This window comes from Petaurus breviceps, unplaced genomic scaffold (assembly GCF_028583685.1).
Source record: "Petaurus breviceps papuanus isolate PSGF00001 unplaced genomic scaffold, PetGlider_PUasm1.0 490, whole genome shotgun sequence".
NCBI classification, from domain to species: domain Eukaryota; kingdom Metazoa; phylum Chordata; class Mammalia; order Diprotodontia; family Petauridae; genus Petaurus; species Petaurus breviceps.
In genome coordinates, this window is record NW_027186352.1 from 6,717,329 (window position 1) to 6,738,720 (window position 21,392).

The 21,392-nt window shown below is 40.3% G+C and overlaps 1 long non-coding RNA gene across 1 annotated transcript; it reads left to right on the forward strand.

Moving 5' to 3' along the window:
• Positions 1-8,405: 8,405 nt before the first annotated feature.
• Positions 8,406-12,854, forward strand: LOC138172054 (uncharacterized). The gene is made up of 3 exons (XR_011171030.1): positions 8,406-8,757; positions 10,604-10,731; positions 12,002-12,854. It is a non-coding gene; the product is annotated as an uncharacterized lncRNA (long non-coding RNA).
• Positions 12,855-21,392: the final 8,538 nt, after the last annotated feature.

Sequence of the window (21,392 nt, forward strand, 5' to 3'; positions counted from 1 at the left end):
AGACCCAGGGGTTAGACAATGGGAGAGGTTTGGAGTTAGTGATGGAGAACCAGGGTCTAGAAACAATTTCACATTGTGATTCGAGGAGCCTGGGAGAGCAGAGATGCCCTTAGGACACTATATGCAAATCTGGAAGGAACCTCAACTCTGCTGGTCATCCAATCTCACCTCCATCATCTTTCAGATGGGGGAATTAAGACCCAGAACAGAGAAGAAATTTACCCAAAGTCTCACATGTTGTAGGTGGTAGAGGCAGTCTTTTGAATCTAAATTACTTGCTCTTTTAACTGCACCACATTGCTTCTACTAGAAGAGAAAACCCAGACTTTGGAGTCCAAAGACCTGAGTTTGAATTCTGGCTCTACTACTTATTTTTTTTCCATTGGGTAAGTCATTTTCTCTTGGGCCTCAGTTGTATTATCTGACAAAAAGAGGGAGATGGACTTAACACTCCCCCCCCCATTCTTCCACCCTACCTTCTTTTAAAATTCAGCACTCATTAGGAGTGGTGTGAAAACCCAACTTAGGCAAACTGTTTTTTGTTTTCCTTTTCCTTTAAGTCTCCAAAAGCTCACCTCTAATCACTTTTTCAGGAAGTCGCTTCAATTTGCCTTCCAATTTGCCACAGGTGCATTCTGTCATCACATCCTAGACTGTCAGGAGAATTTGTAGCTTTGGAGTGAGAAGTCAAAGACTGCTCCATTTCCCCTCAAATCCATCACCATCCCAAGCACGCACAGCTGGCAGCAGAGGCAGCTGTAGATCTGATGGCATCAGAAGGAATGAGCACAGCTCCAGAGGCAGAACAGAGAACATCCCATATTTCTATTTCCCTTTGACTATCATTTTAGGGAATCTCTCTTCCAATGATCTATGTTGTCCACTTTTCTCTATTTTTCAAAACAGCAGAAGTAGTTTGGTGGATAGACCACTGGATTTGTAATCAAGATGGTTTGGGTCCAAGCCCTGCTCTTAGATAATTAAGAGCTGTGTGATCCTGGTTCAATATCTGTGCCTCAGTTCATGTGTGTAAAATGTTGTATTTAGACTATCCTTACACTAAGGTCCTTATTCTACGTAGACCCTGAAGTCAAGAGGTTGGCGCTTTGTCTGGAGTGAGTGGGTAGGCATAGAAATATTTCTGTGTGGCTAATATACATTAATGATCTCCTTGAGAGTGGCACTGATTTACCCAGGAATTGAAAAATACTGCCATGAAGATCCAGATCATGACCTTTGGATATTTCACCTAAAGCCTGAAGCTAGTCACTGACTGGACTTCCCTTTAGCTAATTTGGAAGGAGAACAAATTTACCAAAATATTGGCGAATGTTCAAAGCACCCTTCTTTGGAAGAAGTCATCTTAGCTATGACTAAGTTGAATTGAGAGGAGCTAAGGAGAGCAAAGACAAGTGAGAGTGAGAAGTAGAACAGCCAACCTTGCCATGACCAACCTTGCTGAGAACTTTGAGCCCTCCAATTTCACAGCCTTGCTTTATTGGCTTTGAACTGTTGCCCACCTACTGATTATGAAGAGCCTCCCCGAATGCCAGACTTTGGTGCTTGGTTTCCCCAAGGTTAATCCTCACAAAACTTGGAGGGAGAGATGAAAGAAAGTTAGCTTGTTCTCCTCTTGCACGAATCCCTCTCAGATTTATTTTCAAAGTATGGCCCTTTATCAGAGTTTGAGTTCACAGGCTTAGATCACAATATTGGGGTAGAATTTTTGGTGTTGCATGCTCAGAAAATTTGATAAGCGCTTCATTTTACCGATGCAAGCTCTCCCTACATTGTTGCTTATGACAATACATCCATGACTTTTTTCCTACCATGTCCAATTCTTGCCTGTATCTTTTTTCAATCTGTCCTACACAATTGGTTTTTAAATGCTAAAGGTCTTCCCCAGGGCCTTCACTACACCATAAGCCCCTGTACATCACAAGGGCTGTCCATCTGTTGTCCTCATTGGTTTCCTGCCACCTTCTGTGGCACTTGGACGTACGGATATCTTTTACAACATCTAGTCTTTCACCTAAATCACAAATGGGAATAAGATGCAGCCTTCTTGGCCAACCATGTTCATTTCTACTGCTTTCGGGGTCACTTGCAATTTAACTTCTAAAATTGAGATGTATGAAGATTTCTTCCTTTTAAAATTACAGGACAAGGCTTAGGTATAAAAATGGGACATTGGCAGGTGAAAGTAGTTTGGGACCATTGTGGAAATTCCCAAAGGCAATCTTATCTCCTCTTTTCCCCCTATTCCTGTTTGGGTCCAGCTTCTTGTCAGCCTGTATTTCACATCTGAATAGGTGTGCTATTGGATTAACTCGCTGGATTCCTCATCTCACTTAGTTTAAGAGTCTGGATAGTGCTAGAAGCATCATTCCACCAGGGTCCTGAGTTTAGGGTCAAAGGACTAACATTGGAATTTTGACTACCTAATTTCTACTTGCATAATGTTCTAGAAGCTATTTCACATCTGTGTGACTGGACTAGATGATGTGTAAGGTTCTGTTCATCTATCTGTGAATTTATAACCTTAAGCATTTTTTATTCATTGCAGAAATATATACAATAGGTTAATAAAGTTCCCAATGCTCTGTGTGTGGGGAAGGAGGAGAGAAAGAGCAGTAACATGTACCAGGTACGTCGGTTTACCATCACCATCTTGACCTCCATCTAAAACCCTAGAGATATGCCAAGACTCTCTGAATCCCAAAGCCTTGGGAATAACAATGTCCTTCACATCACCAAACCAGCTTCTAGCCTAGTCACCATGGCCGTTGTTGAGAGAAGGTGTCATTGTGGAGAAGGAAGCCGAGAGCTTTTGTAATTGTCTTGCTTTCAGCTCAGTATCTGCAGCCATCCTCCTATGGAGTGACCTTCGTGGGAATGCAGTCAGGCATCTGCTTCTGAAGGTGCTACAGCCATAGTTACTAAGACCCAGAATAGAAATTTCTTGCCACAAAAGTCCTTTGTCCTATCAAATGTTTCAACATCAGACATCGCTATGATTTTTATCCTTGGAAATGACATTAGTGAAAGGGCAAATCTTACAATCTGCTCTGTCATAGCACCCTATGGGCCATGGGACCTTTTCAACTGACCTGTTGAATCTTCCATATACATTGTAATCTCCATTATAATGTGAGTTCCTTGAGATCAGACATTGGCGTGCTTTCATATTTGTATCATCAGTGCTTTGTACATGGTAAATGCTTAATAAATGCTTCATTCATTCATTCATTCATTCATTCACTCAAGGGCTATCTTGTTTTTCCCTTTGGAAAATGCATTTCTTTTCCATCCTAAATTTCAAATCCTTAAATAAAAAATATTTTCCCCCAAATTTAGCACCAATCTGGATGTCAGTCATACTAAGTTTGAGAAGAAGTGAGTTTGTGTGGTAGAGAGCATCAAGTCCATACAGACTATGGTCTATGTTGTCATCTATGTGGAGTTTGGGATTGAAAGCAAGGGGCATCGGCAGAGCCAAGATGGCGGAGTAGAAGCAAGACCTTCCCGCAGCTCTGGCTTCCACCCTCCCCAACCCATGTGAAAAGGGGACTCTAAACAAACTTTGGAGCTGCAGAACCCACAAAATGACATAGAGAAGCTAACCTCCCGCTGGGGATTACAGGCCATAGAGGACCTTAAGAAGCAGATAAAAGAAGTAGAGGAAAAATTGGGAAGAGAAAAGAGAACAATGCAACAAAATTATGAAATGAGAGTCAACAGACTGAGTGAAGAAAATAATACCTTAAAAAACAGACTGACTCAAATGGCAAAGGAGGCTCAAAAAGGCAATGAGTAGAAGAATGCCTTAAAAAGTTGAATTTGCCAGATGGAAAAAGAATCTCAAAAGCTCACTGAGGAGAATCATTGCTTCAGAATTAGATTGGAACAAATGGAAGCTAATGACTTTATGAGAAATCAAGATGCTGTCAAACAGATCCAAACAAATGAAAGAATAGAAGGCAATGTGAAATGTCTCATGGGAAAAACCACTGACCTGGAAAATAGATCCAGGATGGGCAGCTAGGTGGCGCAGTGAGTAAAGCGCTGGCCCTGGAGTCGGGAGGACCCGAGTTCGGTTCCAGCCTGAGACACTTAACACCCACACAAAAATACTAGCCGTGTAACCTTGGGCAAGTTACTTAACCCCAAAATTGCCCTCCAAAAAGGCAAAAAAAAAAGAAAATAGATCCAGGAGAAATAATTTAAAAATTATTGGACTACCTGAAAGCCATGACCAAAGTAAGAACCTAGAAAGCATCCTCCAGGAAGTTCTCAAAGAAAACTGCCCTGATGTTTTAGAATGAGAGGGCAAAATAGAGGTCGAAAGAATCCACCGATCACCTCCTGAAAAAGATCCCAAAAAGAAAACTCCTAGGAATATTATAGTCAGGTTCCAGAATTCCCAGATTAAGGAGAGAATATTACAAGTAGCCAGGAAGAAACAATTTGAATATTGTGGAAACACAATCAGGATAACCCAGGATCTGGCAGCTTCTACACTGAGGGATCGAAGGGCTTGGAATGTGATATTCCGGAGGTCAAGGGAGCTGGGATTAAGACCAAGAGTCACCTACCCAGCAAAACTGAGTATCATGTTTCAGGGGAAAATATGGTCATTCAGTGGAATACAGGACTTTCAGGCATTCTTGCTGAAAAAAAACCAGAGTTGAATAGAAAATTTGACATTCAGATACAAGAAGCAAGAGAAGCATGAGAAGGTAAACAGGGAAAATAAATCATAAGGAACTTATCAAAGTTGAACTATTAACATTCCTACATGGAAAAACAATAATTGTAAGTTATGAAACTTCCCTCAGTCGTTGAAGGGATTAGAAGTATATATATATATATATATATATATATATGGCTTTATATGAGGGTATGTGGGCGTATGAATACACATGTGAATGTGTGTATATGCGTTTACAGGTATACATAGATAGAGGGCATGGGACCAATTTAACAGGAAGGGATGATACTTAAAAGGTGAAATTAAGAGGTGAGAGGAGTATAATGAGAGGAGATGGGGAGAGACAGATTGGGGCAAACTATCTCATACAGAAGAGGCAAGGGAAAATGGTTGCAATGGAGGGGAAGAATAGGAAGGCAAAAGGGAATGGGTCAACCTTATTCCTATTGAATCTGGCTTGAGGAGGGAGGGAAATACACACTAAATAGGGGATCTCACCCTCCAGGAGAATGGGGGGGAAGGGGATGAGAGGGGGGATGATGGAAGGGAGAGCAGGCTGGGGGGGAGGGAAGTTGGAAGCACCCAGTTTTGAAAAGGGACAGGATCAAAGTAGAGAATAGAACAGGTGGGAGGGAAATGTAGTCAGTCTTTTACAATATATCTACTATGTTATTGTTTTGTATTAGCCGCACATGTACAACCTATACTGAACTGCTTGTCTTCCCAGTGGGGGTGGGTGGCAGGGGGAGAAGGGAATGAATCTGGGATTGAAAGTTTTAAAACCAAATATTCAAATATATATATATGTGTGTGTGTGTGTGTGTGTGTGTGTGTGTGTGTATGTATATATACTATTATTAATACAATCTTACATGTAACTAAGAAATGGGATGTACAGGCACTGAGGCATAGAGATCCACTGGAAAAGTCGAAACGGGTATGGGAGAAAATATGGGAGAGAGCAGATTGGAGGTGGGGATATCCTGTGGGACTGCTGTTTGGGGGGGATGGGTGGGGGAAAAACGGGGAGAAAATTTGTAACTCAAAATCTGCCGGAAACGAATGTTGTAAATCAGAAGTCAATAAAGCATTAAAAAAAAAAAAGAAAGCAAGGGGCATCTCTAGCTGGGTCATTCACTAGCCATCAGTGCTGATGCCCCTGTACAAAAGCAGATAAGTATTACAGATTAACTCATCACCCATGGCAGACAGAATATATGATGTTTTATACCCATAGTATTCCACCTGTTTCTTTTTAATTAAATATAATTTAATTAACACATTTTCCACCATCTTTCACTCCTTCCTCCACAAGGAAAAGAAAAAGAAAACCTTTGTAACAAATATATGTAGTCAAGCAAAAGCAATCACCTAAAAATCCCTAATTGGTTATATATGTATGTATGTGTATGTGTGTATGTGTGTGTGTATGTTTCCATTTGGAATATGTTGTCCATTACCTATTTGTCAGGCCATATGTTTTAAATATTTAATTAGACTGTATGCTGCCTAAGGCTAAGAGCTATTTCTTGTAGTCCTTCTCTATCCCTTACAGTGATATGTTCTAGGTTTGCACATTTAGTCACTTTTCAATCATGTCCAACTCTTTGTGACCCCATTTGGAATTTCCTTGGCAAAGATACTGGGGTGGTTAGCCATTTCCTTCTCTGTACAACTATTAGAAGTAACTATTTGAGCATTTGATTTATTGATGCTGTCTCTTTTTAAATTAAATTTTATTGGAAAATAAGCATAAATCAATTTTCTCTTCCTCACATTCATCCACCCTGTTATAAAAAAGAAGACAATGTCCTTTTAATAAGTAAACAGAGTCAAGTAAAACAAATTCCCTCCTAAGGCTGTATCCATAAAATGTATGCATCATTCAGCATCCCTTGTGTATCGCCTGTGTGGAATGTCTAGCATGTTTCAGCATTGGTCCTCTGGAGCTGGGAATGGCCACGAGAGTCAACAGGGTTCCTCCGGTTTTCAAAGTCATTTGTTTTGACAGTGCTGTTATTATTGTAGAAACTCTTCACTTACTTGTGCTCATTTAGTTCATAAGTTTATTAAAGGTTTTGATATTCTTCATTATATTGATGCTATAGTACACATTATTCTTCTGTTTATTCTCACTTCAGTCATCTATTCAAATAAGTTTTATCACAACTTCGTAATGATCTCTTTCTTCACTTATAGAATCATAGAATTTCATCTCTTTCATTGACCCCAGCTTACTCAGTCATGTATGCCTCAATTGTTGGATATCCCTTAGTTAATGAAGTTTTTGCCACCACAGAAGAAGAGCTGGACTAAAATCATGTACGTATAAGACATTTTCCTCTTTCTTTCACTTCTTTAGCCTACTGACTTAACAATGGTATAGCCTAGGTCAAATGGCGCACACCATTAACATATATAATTCCAAATTGCTTTCCAGAATAATTGCACCCATTCATAGGTCTACCAACAGTGTATAAATATGCCTGTTTGTTTGTTTTCCACAGCTGCTCTAATATTTTCTAATATATATATTTTTGAAATCTCTGCTAATCACTTAAGTATGAATTGGAACCTGAGAGTTGTTTTAATTTGTATTTTTAAAAATTGTTAATGATTTGGAGCATTTTTCATATGACTATAAATAACTTGAGTTTCTTACTTTGAAAAATGTCTGTTCATGTCCTTAAACCATTTGCTGATTGGGGAATAGCCCTTATTATACATTTGAAGCCATACTTTATATATGTTGGAAATGAGACCTTTGTTACTGTCCCCCCCAAAACCAAAAAATTAAAAAACACACTTTCTGTGAAAATTTTCCCCAGCTAATCCCCCCCCCACTTTTAAATCCATCTTTACTGGATTTGGTTATGCAAATACCCTTTTAATTTTGTGTAGTAAAAACATTTTATTTCCTGTAATACTTCTGTACCTTGGTTGGTCAAGGATTTTTTCTGTTATTCATAGAACTGGTACATACCTTTTTTTCCTTATTTCTTTAAAAGGTTTATGATGTAACTTTTAATATTTGGGTCATGTTTACATTTAAAGTTATTCTTTGCATAAGATGCATGGTGTTAAGTGTTGTATGTGATTCTCTGTGAATGATGGCATTTGTTCATTATTGAGGAGGGCTAAAAAGGTCATGGTAGTTTTTATGATGTGCCCATTCTGCAGATGACCATATGACTGGAAAGGATCTTAGCAGTCATCTAGACTACTCATTCCTCAAAGAGAATCCTGACTAGACAAACACCACTCATAACGGCTTATTCAGTCTTTGTTTGAGGAACTCTGAGGATAGACACTCCCTCTACCATAAGACCTCACTTTGAGAAATATGTTAGGAAGTTTTTTTTTCTTCTTCTTGTTTTCTCCCCTTCTGTAACCTGCCTAAATCTTCCTCTTTGTCTCATTTAGCCATTGTCCCTCATTCTCTTCCCTGGGGCCAAGCTGAATATGTCAGATTGCTTTTCTAGGCAATAGCCTTTCAAATACTTGAAGACAAATCATTCTCTCTCTCTAATTTTTTACCAAAGCTGATAATTAGAACTGGTTGTATCTAAATCTTCACAAATTAAGAGAATGTACTTTAGCCACATTAATGGTCTTTTTAAGACTAGACAGGCCTCGGTTGAGGGTGGAGCTCTGCAATCGATGGTTTAAGCAAATCTTTGACAATTTCAGATGAAAAATGAACCTCATCAGAAGCAGATTCTGAGCTGGCAGCAGTGGGAGTGGGAAACGAAAGAGCTCGTAGACACTTCTCTTGTTTCACAAGGGCCAGACAGGATAAGAACTTCATGATGATTAAAAGCAATTCTTGTCCCAGGAAATCCAGAGGCTGAGCTGATGTTACCAGATGGAAAATGTCTCCTTGTAACACTCTGGCCAATTCCTACTGACATCACTATGTTTGGCAGAGTGCTTTCCTACAGAGTATGTCCTGTGGAATGGGAGAAGAACGTATCTATCAGCTAGTGACTGGATTCGGTGTTGGACAGCACCATCTCAATCTCAATGGAAAGCCTGCTGGAAATCAGGTATCTTGGGTTCATATCCTGATGGTTATATTTCCTACCTGGGTGACCTTAGAAATTCACCAACATCTCTGGGCCTCAGGCTGCTCTTCTGGAAAATGAGCAGGTTGGAACAGATGATAGTCAAGGTCAAAGGTTTTTATTTTGCAGAGCATGAAACTTAGCCCCAGATAAGAGTTGTGATTTGCCCAAAACCTGAGTCAGTAAAAGGCAAACACTGGGTTCACTCCCTGGTCCTGTGACTCCAAATCTCATATTCTTTCCTCTTCACTGTGTTAACTCCTCTAAATGGCACATGTGGCAAATTGGGACAGAGATATATCAGCGTGTGTGAGTGTGCGTGTTTGTGTGTGTGTGTGTGTGTGTGTGTGTGTGTGTGGACTTCAGTGTGTCAGAATAACTTCAGCATTTACCAGCAAAGACTCGGATGTAAGTTGTCATTGAGCCAGACTGAAATGTTGTTCTAAGCTCACCGGTCGGCCCCAGGTGGGAGGGTCTTCCTGGGAAAAAGACAAATAACCCCATGCCTGACTCTCCTTTGCGAAATGACATCACTTCAGAAGCTGCTGCATTAACAGACACTTAATGACTGCCCTGGCAGAAGTTGTATTGGATGAGAGAGTCTGCTTTCCTTGGCAGGCCATCCCCTCCTCCCTGGGTTATTTCAAGGCCCTCTCTTACCTCTCCTTCTCTCTGAAACTCCAATGAGAAGTGAAAGAGGCCAGCTCCCTGCCAAAGTCCACAACCTCATTTTCAACTCAGTTAAATAATGAGTAGGTAGATGTAGGGTCTGATGGTCTCATGATCGAAACATGGGGGCTTGTTTTTCAGACACTTACTGTCCTTCTATGAGCTCCCATTAGCAGCTCACTCATTGTAAGGTATTTCTTAAAAAGTAGCTTTGGCTGCCGCAGTGTACCCTTTTACAAGCCCAGGAGCACGTCCACCCCTAGTGGGAATGATGCCACAGAGCCACAGGTAGGTGGTGGGTCCTTAACACTGGCTGGGCCTTGAGCCATTTTGGAGGCAACCCTGATCTAGGATAGTTTCTGGCAGCTTCTCCCTGTGCAAGGAGATGAAAGCAGAGAAAGGCAAATGGGAGATAAAAATAGTAGAACCAGGAATAACTTGTAGTAAGTGTCTGATTGCCCTAGCACGGAATGATATTTCTTGGGATTTTGCACACACACACACACTCACACGTGCACACCCATGTGCACACACACAGATACACATTTACACTCATACACACACATATATAATATATATAACATAAAGAAAATAGAAATTTTAACTTTTTTCTATATACATTCCATGATTAAACAAGGTCTCTATTACAGTTTCTGAACAATAATCTCTTCTGATCTGAATTCCTCCTTCTGACATTCCAACCCTAATACAAAAGCATAGGCTGAAATAATCTCCAGAGACATCCTGAAATGGACCCAATTGGTCGATCTGATCTTCAGTTGATATGACATATTTTAAATTAATGTTTTTATTGACAACTTTTGCTTTCATATCACTATTCCCAAATGTAACAACAGTCACCTAATGATCCTTCTCTTGTAACAAAGGAAAAGAATTAAACAAATCCAAGTGACAAAGAAAGCAGGTTTGATAATACACGTGAAGCTATGCCCTTAGCCCTCTACTGCTCCAAATATAGAAGGGAAATGCTTTTCAGAATTCCCCCTAATTCATGCCCAATATTTGTCACCATTATGTGTTTGTGAATGAGTCCTTATAGAATGAATCATGGGGGGAAAGAGAGAAATCTTCAAATCAAAGCATCAATTTCCTTTTCCATACCAGCTGATATATACTACTTTCTATTGTTAAATTCTAGGATTACCTGATTTGACAGCAAATAAAAAATGATCATAGCAACCACATGACCATGGAGAGACTGACCATCACTCTCTCTTACCCTAAAAGTTTTCCATGAATTACAGACAGAATCCAGAAGACCCCAGGGTAAGACACTCACGAGTCCCTGTCCTGGAGGCCCGACTTGTCTGACTTTCCTGATGGCAGCATTTTCCCTCCTGTTCAGACTGTGAGATGTTTCTTCCCCACCCCCTTCCTTCTTTCCTGCCCCCATCCCTGTGCTGCAGGCAGACCCCCTGCCCCCCAGCCCCCTGCTGAGAGGTCACAGCTGAAATCCTTGCCTTTAAAACTTGTCTTGGCAGGAGCATTTTGTTTAAACAAGGTTAGTCATATATATATTTTAGACAATTCCCCTTAGGAAAGTTTAATTCATCATTTGCATATTACATGTGTATTCCCCTAAGCAATGAAGGTCCCAAGGTCACCCTGGAAATCTGTGAGGTTGCCGCAGTCATACAATGTGGCATGAATGAGCCAGGCAGATTCATGTCTTCCTGACTCGTTGAGAGGGAAATTCACGGGTGGAGAGGAAACAAGCATAAATCAAACGCTTCGTGCTGGGCCAAGCCCCAAACTCCAGTGGCTGGTATTTCCTAATCCCAAAGTGGAATGTCCTTGGCTAAGCCTTCCAGACACATGGTTGGTGCTGGAGCTGGACAGAGCACAGTGTTTCCCAGGGCCCACTCTGGCTATGAGCAAAAAGACTCCAGGAAAGCAGCAAAACCACAACAGCACAATAGTGATGCAGCACCTCACGGCTGGTAAAACCCTTTGCATGCATTCTCTCATTTACAATGGCCCTGGAAGATGGGCGATTCTTATCCCCATTTACAGATGGGAAACTGAGGCAGGCGAGGTTAAGTGACCTACCCAGAATCACACCACCTGACTCAAGTTCCTGAGCTTGGTTACCCATGTTGAGTCTGTTATGCTTCATCCAGGTCAGCTTTGGAAGCAGGTGATAAAACTCCTGTGGGTTCAAAGACAGAACAAGAGATATTTGGACAGGTCACCTCAGACGAGGGCATGTTAAGCTGTCCTGGTCAGAGGTGAAAAGGTCCTGGGGACACACCCCTCAAGGAGGCAGCAGAAACGCTAGGCTTACAGCAGAAAGGCAAGTTGGGGTGTTGGGATCAAAGACACCCCCTCTGAATTGCAGTGTTCTACTTAGCAGCCCCTCTTCTTCGTCCTCATAACTCACACTGGCATGGGGATTTCTGGTGTATGAAGCACCACCCACCAGCTTTCTCATTGGCTCACACCACCCCATGTATCACACAGCAATGACAGTTTGCACCATTTGACTCTCTCTCATTTTTGTGATTTTTTTTTGTTTGTTTTCTCCCCTCATTCCTAGCAAATAGCATGCCTCCAGTGGACCCCATGTCCTCCTCCCTTCCAATACTGACATCCAGCACAGGCCACATGAGACCCAGTGTCCATGGTGACCTCTGGGGGCCTGGCCGGCCTTCTGGTAGGATAGCCATGCTCTTTCAGATCCTGGGCTTGGATACTCTCCTGCTGGTGACTGCCTAAGAATTCCAACGGAGGGGTTGCCACGGCAACAGCAATCTCATGGAAGGTTTCAGAAGTTTTGCCTCCCACTCATCGTACTGTAGAATTCCGAAAGCATAAGGAATAGAAATGAGTGCTAATTATCTGACCTGAATTTGCTGTGGTGGGCAGAACAAAGGAGAACTGACTGGCGTGCGCTCCTCATTCATTGGCAGATATCCCAACTGCCTTTTCAGAAGTGAGTCAGCCACTGTCCTGCCATCCTTCAGTGCCACTGGCAGAGAAGGAAATGGGAGGGACTCTTAGTCCCAGCTCTGGAAGACTCAGAATCCTTTGGGGCTCTTAGCAGTGTAGGGAGCCCTTGGTTGGATATGGTAAGGCAGAGGGGTCTTGGACTGAAGACAGAGGGTCCAGTTATCTCCTCTCCGATACTTTCTGCCTTTGTTTCCATGGGCAAGTTACGTCACATCTCCAGGGCTATGTTTCCTCACCTGTCAAACCAAGGCATTTGATTCAGCCTTTAAGAGCCCTTCAGAGCTACATCTTGTAACATTGTGACCTTGCTTATAGTTCTGTTTCTAACAATAATGTTACTGTTATTTTATGTGATTACATACATACATGATATAATATGATTTATATGTATATATGTATATGATCCTTTCTGTCTCTTTTTCCTCCCACCCCACTCTCTCACACACATGTAAAATGTACAGAAGTCTGGCTACAGGTTGGGGGAGACACAAAGGAGAGAGAAACCTCAGTCCCTATCATATGAAAAATGATCCAAATCACCAATAATAAAAGAAATGCAAATCAGAACAACCAAAGGTGTTACCTCATACGCAGTAAAATGGCAAAAAATGACAAAAGAAAGGAGAAGTCTATGCTGGAGGGGCTGTGGGAAGAGAGGTACACTGCCACATTACTGTTGAAGCTGTGATTTAGTACAGTTTGGAATTCTTCAAGTAAATTGACTAAAATATGCTTTCCCTTTGATTAAGACATTTCACTACTAGGCACATCTCCCAGAGAAGTCACTGAAAAAAAAGACCCATGCACACCATAATAATTATAGTGTAATTATAATAGAACTTACATGGTAGCAAAAAACTGAAAGTATAGATAGATGTCCATCAACTGCAGGGCTGGCTAAACAAATTATTTTGTATAAATGTAACAAAAGGTGAGCATGCCTCCAGAGAAGCATGTAAAGACTTATATGAGCCAATGCCAAGTGAAGCAACAGATGTAGGAAACCGTTGTACATGGAATGGGAAAGTGAATAATCAAGACTCTGAGTGAAAGCACCATAGTCTAGGGAATGGAGGGGCCCAGTTCACCAGTCCCAGGAATGCATAGGTACTCTGTACCTGCTCCTGTCTACTTATTTCATGCTGAAGAAGAGTTCTATTGATTGGCTGTTTAGCCAATATTGAGGGTTCATACTAAAGATTTCCATGGGGATGAATCAAGCCCTCTCTCTTTCCTGGCTATGTTCACATGAACCAAATACTCCATGTAAGGAAGGGGTCCTGGACCCTTCAGCCACCCTGCAGGCCTGAGAGTGCTCACCCTTATGGAGATTCTGCTTCTTTTGGGTCTCATTTTTTCTCATCTTTGGAGAAGTAGAATCAGAACTGATGGCAACCTTGTGAGCTTTGCAAATCTAGAACTGTTAACCGTTGGAGGATCAGAAATTGAAATCTATACCAGAAATTTCTGGGAGCTGAGCCCAGAGAACAGCGACCTGCCAGATGCGGCCCTTCAATGGCTTTGGTTTAGCAGAGGAGAAGCCATTTTCTGAAGGGACTTTATCCATTGGTCACATCATATTGAGAAGTGAACTTGGTGGGGCAAATGATTTGTAGCATCTTTAGATTTTTACTGACTCTCCCAAAGATTCATGTTGTACAGGGGAGATGGTGATCCGTGGTTTGAGGTGATGTGTTTTCTATACTATTCTTGCCTTCTCTCCTCAGGAAATGTACTATTGTACATCTGATATTAATTGGTTAAATGATTCTGAAGCACTGATCATTGGGTCAATTAATGACAGAGGAGATACTAAGTATAACTGGTGACTGATTTTAGAGAAATCACACTGAAACGGGGTTTAAGCTGATGGCATTATAAATATTCTCCATCCTTTTGGAGAAATCCCTAGGCATTTGAGTGAAATGTGTAGCCTTGTTCTGAGAACTCAATTAGCCAAAGAGGGTGGGAGTTGGAATAAGGACTCCCAGAGCTTATATGAGGTATATTTGTAGTGAGTACAACAATGTAAATGGAAATAAGACCAATTTCAAAATGATAGGAATCGAATGTTTTCAATTATAATGACCAAGTTTTAGTCCAAAGAAAAGCTAAGGAAAAATGCCTTTCCCCCCATCCTTGGCTAAGGTAAGAGTCTATGCATATCAAACACTGCAACCTCAGACTTTTTCAAAATGTTAATTGGTTTTGCAGCACTTTCCAAAAAAAAAATTAGACCTATTTTCTATTCTTAAATTATGAGATGTTGTAGGAGTAGGGAGGGTAGGTGATCTAAAAAGAGAAGATAGCACTGAAATAGATTTCGGTCTGTCAGTCAGTAAATATCAGGTGCCTGCTATATGTTAGCTCCTGTGCTAAGTGCTGAGGATACAAAAAGGGCAAAAGATGACTCTAGCCCTCAAGAAACTCACATCTAATAATCTAAGCTAATTTATTGTAGTAACAAGAATTTTTAAAAAGCAGTTAGAACACCTTTCAAGACCACCTCACAAAGTTCTTGGCATATAGTTGGTTCTTAAAGTACTTATTGATTGGTGAAAAAAAAACAAACAAACCTAGAGAGGTGTGAGGTTTCTCCCTCCTCGTGCTCCAATCCACAGTGATTCAGGTGAACTCATTTCACTTCCATGATTTATAAAATATTGGTAAAGTACTTACTATGAACAGTACATGATGAGGAGCTCGTGATTAAAAAAAGAACACTAATCACCAGTACCTGTTCTCAGGCTTCGTTTCTCTGCTGAAGTACAACATTGCATTACTGTCGAGGAATGGAGGAAGTTGGAAGATACCCACCAGGCAGCTGCAGTCAGAACCATGAAGTACAGACAAAACTGTGTCCACAGGGAGAGTGCTGCCAAGGGGACAGGACAGGACCAGGGAAGGGCTCATTTAAGAATTGCACTTTTACCCATCTCTCCTTTCCCTTAATTCTGACCATCCTCAGGCTCTGCCTTGCAAAGCTTGGTCCTGGGTTTCTCTTTATTTTTGTTCTATTCATATTGTCTCTTCAGTGAGATTTGTTGTTATTGGATGGGATGAGAAGTTTCATTTGATTTCTCAGATCTTCTGCCTCAGCTTTGGGCACAGAATAGGTGTTTAATTGAGTTTACAAGTTTGATTGATGAAGTGGTAAGGGATGGAGGATGCCATTTTTATTTGCTGCTTCTTTGTATGACTCACCTAAAAAGGAGTGCAATATGAAACATCCAGACAGAGAGGAGAGGTCAGAGGAGTGTGGCTGCGTGAACTGTTGTTCTAGATCTGATACTTCATTATGTCAAGAATTCCTGTCTCGCAAATGTCCTTCACCAAAGCAAATCAGATCAAGTCAAAGGGGAGAATAATGACAAGGGTGCTGCAATCATTGTCTCCTAGCATTTACAAAGGCCATTAGATGGAAGTGGGGTCAGGCTTGCTCTATTTGAGAACAGAGAGGAGAGAAGGGGGAGGAATGGGTAGTACCGTCTCAAAGTGGAATGGCTTCCTGGAGTGGGAATGGACTTTCCCTCACTGGATGTCATCGATGACTCCTAGATGCCTGCTTCAAAATAGTCTGATCACTAGTGGTTTCTTGATCAGGCTGGATAAGCCTAGGCAACTACCAGCATCCCTTCCAACTCTATGATTTCCACAAATTAAGCTTTTGTTAAGGTATTTGGCAACAGTGCAACTAAGAGAGCATGAGAATATCCTTCTTGTGTCATTCTGAGAGGCAAAAACGATTTACTCCCTAAGCACGCATGTGCACTCACACACACAAACACACACACACTCTTATATCCATATAAATCCATGTGCATGTATACTAATATATACGTATATCCACTCACACATACATGCGTGTATTCACACCTACAGATATGCACATACCAAGTCACATACACATGCACACACACACATACTCACACATACAAGTACACCCTCATACACATACCTACTCACATATTTGGATACATGAACACATACCTGTACAGAAACACTCATACCCTCTTACACATATGAACACACACGTGTTCATTCACCCCCACACATACATACCCACTCACATATGTATACACATACCCATCCCCGTATACCCACCCAGACAGACACATACCCACTGCCATGTACATGTCCACCCACTCTTCCATTGACACACGTATCCGTATACTTTGTAGCAGGTAGTTAGAAGGCCATCATGGTGCTCCCCCAAGTTCCCCAAATCAGTTTTCTCCCCAGATAGAAATTCCCTAGAGAAGTAGTAAGCATGTTAACCAAGCTGACAGTCTGATGGAATCCCCATCAGTTGAGTTCCTCAACTGGGAAGCCCCATTTCATCCATCCCAGAACATCCCAGAGTTCAGTAAGCATGGGGGAAACCAAAGAAATCCATCACTTGGGCCATCATATAAGTTCAAACATAGATAAAGTCTTTTTGTGTATATTAATTTTTGGGGGGAGGGTACATTTTGTTCTTAAAACTAAGCTTAATTTTTTAAGGGCCTCTCTTGCTGATAAATCTTTTAATACCTTCTGATTCAGGTAGGGGGTTTGCTTTCCAAAGCTCTGGACTGTAGAACAGAAAGGGAGCAAGTTGGTCTGTCCCAGGGATGACAATAACTTGGCTTATGTTCCAAGTCTGGAAATCATTTCCCATGATCCCACTGCAGTAGCACTTGTGATAGCCATAATCACAGAGATAGGCTAAAGTCAGCCAAACCACAATTGAGAAAAGTAAGCATTCAGACACAATCCCATGCCCTCCCAATTAAGGACTCTGGGTAGGCCCAACAAATCACAATGTACAAATTCCTCTATTGCAGGGTTTTAACCTTTTTGGTTGCCATTAAATTGGAAGGAACAGCTCATGTTAGAAATAATTACTGCTGATAATGAATACAATTAAGCATAAAAGAATCTTGATACCTCGGGTACCATTTGTGCACTCAGAAATAGCCTCATATTTCCCCCTTCCCAGATGTTACAATAATGGTGTCAACACTTTTATTTCTTTGTCCATAAGCTGAAAATTATGGCTGTTTCATAAATTGCTAACGTGCTCCGAAGATGTCGGCCCAGCTGCAGTGCACATGAGTTTGGGCTTCTGCTCAGGCCTCATCTTTCACCATGACCTCAGTTTCCTGTGCTGAACAGGAACCCATGCGAGTAAGTACTTGTAAAATGGCTTTTGAAGAGGGAAGTTATGAAGAGGTGCTGCCTCTTCAAACATCTGTTTCACCCATTACACCCCAAGAGCTGCCGCCAATGTACAGTAGGGGCAAGGACCATCAATAAATTAAACATCTCCCGGGACTGCCCTTGCCAAGCTTGACTTGAGCTGCCCAGATCCTGGGGCCAGTTTGAACCATGCAGAAAGATGTGGATGAAGAAAACTGAACCTTTCTCTTAATCTATAAAACCTGGGCTGGACTGGGAGGTAGTAATGAGTGGGGAGCTCAGTTTCTTTATGTGGCCAAAGCATTTCTTTGTCAAAATAGAAACAATCTTCTGTAGCCAATGAGTGAATATTAATGGTTGCTCAAGAAAATGGGATTTCAACTCCCTTTAGGACTCCCAGAGACTTGCTTTGTTTTCCAGTGACCCATTCTTTTTCATAATACTGCCTGAAAGAAAGTAAATATAATGTCATCCAAGCTAAGTACATCATTTATTGATGGTATAAATGCTGAAATCATATATTTATTATGTCTGGAATCTAATCCTACTAATTATGTCAGGGGGCAACAGCACAGATGTAGTCAAAATGGACACAGCCATTAATTATATGAAGGAAATCAGGATATTCAGTTGGAAAAGTTTTTTTTTTTCTTCTCCTCTCTCATTTACATGCCAAAGATCAGGATACATGTAGCAAGCTTATTCCTCAGTGCTTTGGTTAATGCATTGGGTCCTCCATGTGGGTGCTCCCTCACGTGGATTTCAAGCCTGTCATACCTTCTTGTTCTCTGTCATTTTTGTTCATGTAATCCTTTAAAATCTATGCAAATCATCTGCTTCATATGCTAGAGACTATCTATTGTTTACTTGAACATTTTAAGTGTAACTTTACAGTACTGGGGCTAGTGATCTGTCATCCACTTCTCAGACTAGATAACTGACTCACCTTCTTTTCTGTTCACAGATATGCTTAATTATTTATTTGATTCAATTTCCCACTTGAAAATCAAGCAGCAATGAACTGCATCTCGCACAAAGTCACCAGTTAACCACTCTATTATCTTTTATTAAGTGACTACTGTGTGCTATGCACTGTGTAAAGTGTTGAAGATACAAAGAATGGTCAAAAATGGAACTTTATTGATGTGACAACACACAACTATGATCCATACAGGATAATTTGGGAATAATATCAGAAAGTTTGAGTTAAGAGCAAGGAGGATTGTAAAAGGCTTCTTGTAGAAGCTGTGATATCAGCTAAGGGTTGGAAAAATACATGGATGACAAGAGTTAGAGATGATGAGAGAAAGAATTGTAAGAATGGGAGACAGTCCATGAAAATACTCAGAGTCACATGTTGTGGATGAGGGAGAGCAAGGAGGCAAGGTTACTGGATTGCAGAGAACATGGAGGAGAGTAAAGAGTAAAAGACAGGAAAGGTCAGAAGGGATGAGGATATGAAAAGATTTCAAAGCCAAACAGAGAATCTTATATTTGATAGGAGAGGTGACAGAGAACCACTTCAATTTATTGAATAGGTGGTGGCATGATCAGACTTATACATTATGATCACTTGATAGCTGAGCAAAGAAAGGCTTAGAGTGGGAAAGACTTGAGACAGGCAGAATCCCCCAACAGGCTATGGCAAAAGACCAGGTATGAGGCAATAAGGACCTGAAGCAAGGTGGTGGCAATGTCAGAGAAGAGAAGGTACATATACATGACATAATATGAATGTAAAAAATGATAGGACTTGTCAACTGCTTGCAAATGGGAGGGGAGGTCAAAATTGAGGTTTGAGGATGAGAACAAGTTTGCAAGCTGCAGTGACTGAGATAATACTGATAGAAAATAGAGGAGGATTTGGAGGTAAAGTCTGTGAGTTCAATTTTGCATTTCTAATTTAATATGTATACGAGACATCCAGTTTGAGAAGTCCAATAAGCAGTTAGAAATAAGAGGATAAAGGTTGGGAAAGAGGTTAAGGTTGGACAAATGCATCTTAGAGACATCTGCATAGAGTTTTTCAATACTTTTTCCAGCCCACCTACAATATTGATTCTTCCCAGGTCATTGTATCTCATAATCCATAGACATTTATTACTATCAGGAGAATATCTGTGTTAAAAAAGATGATGATTTGCAACAGCAAGCAATTTGGGAGAACCACAGTGAATCAGCTTATTCTGTAGTAGAAAAATTCAGAAGACCAAGGTTCAAATCTTAGTTCTGAATGTTACTAGTTGTATAACTTAGGAAAGTCCATTTCTAAAAATTCACAAGTTCTAGCTCTAAAAATAGCAGAGGGAAAAATGTGAAACTTGGGACAATTCATCCTCCACCCTGGAAGTGGAGCCCAACTTTAATATTAAATTAAAGACCAAGAAAAAGGCTGCAAAAAATAAGCAAACAAAAGAAGAACCTGATCACAACAAGCTACTATGGTGAGTGGGAAGATAAATATTGAAATCTAGATGGCAATGAAATCAAAGCAAATACATGCAAGAAGAAAAAAAAAGAATGCCTAGAAAAGGTAAAAACATATTTTAAAAATCAAATAATGAGGGTAGAGGAACAACCAGAAAAATAAATGAGAATTATGCAAGAAAATTTTGGGGGGGAAATCAATAGCTTGGTAAAAGAGGGACAAAAATTCACTGAAGAGAACGCCTTGAAAACCAGAACTGGCCAAATAAAAATAAAAAGAGTTACACAATTTCATTGAAGAAAAAAAATAATAAAAATTAGAAATAGAAAGTGAAAGCTAATGACTTCATGAGAAATTAAGCAGCAATAACATAAATTCAAAAAAATGAAAAAGAAACAAAAGAAAACGTGAAATATCTCATTGGAAAAAAACAACTGACCTGGAAAATAATACATCAAGGAAAGATAATTTAATAATTAGTAGACTTCCTGAAGTCCAGGATAAAAAAAAGACCGAGATATCATATTTCCATAAGTTGTCAAGGAAAGCTGTCCTCTTATCCTAAAACTAGAGAGTAAAATAGAAATTGAAAGAATTCATGAATCACCTTCTGGAAAATATTCCAAAACTAATACTCCTGGGAATATTAAAGCCAAATTCCAATACTCCTAGGAAAGGCAGATTTGTCTTTTAAGCATCCAGAAAGAAGCAAATAATATTTCAGGGAGACATAGTCAGGATATCATAAGATTTGGCAGCTTTTATGCTAAAGGGTTTGGAAAGTGGTATTCTGAAGGACAAAGAAGCTAAGATTACAGCTAACAATCAGTTATCCAGCAAACCTGAATATAATCCTTATGGGGACAAATAAACATTTAATGAAATAGAGGATTTCTAAGTTTTCCTGACTGAAAAAAATGAGTTAAATAGAAAGCCTAATGCATTTCAAATGCAAAAGTCACAAGAAGCATAAAAAGTAAAAATTGAAAAGATGCAGTGGAATTTTAAAAGGTTATACTCTTTATATTCCTACATAGGAAGATGATACTTGTAACTCCTAAGAATTTTATTATTTTTAAGGCAGTTAAGACTGTACATTACAAAGTGTATGCTCAGGAGTTGACTATATGGAATAATAAAAATAAATAAATAAAATTTACAAGTGAGAAAGAGAGACACACTCAGAGAAAGGGGGAAAGGATAGGTAAAAGGGGTAAATTATCCCACATAAAAATGTGTGAAAGGAAGAACTTCTACAGTGAAGGGGAAGATGAGTGGGGGTGAGCAATGCTTGAACCTTACTCTCATCTGAATTGGCTCAAAAAGGTAATTACATATGCTTTAAAATGGGTCTAGAACTCCATCTTTC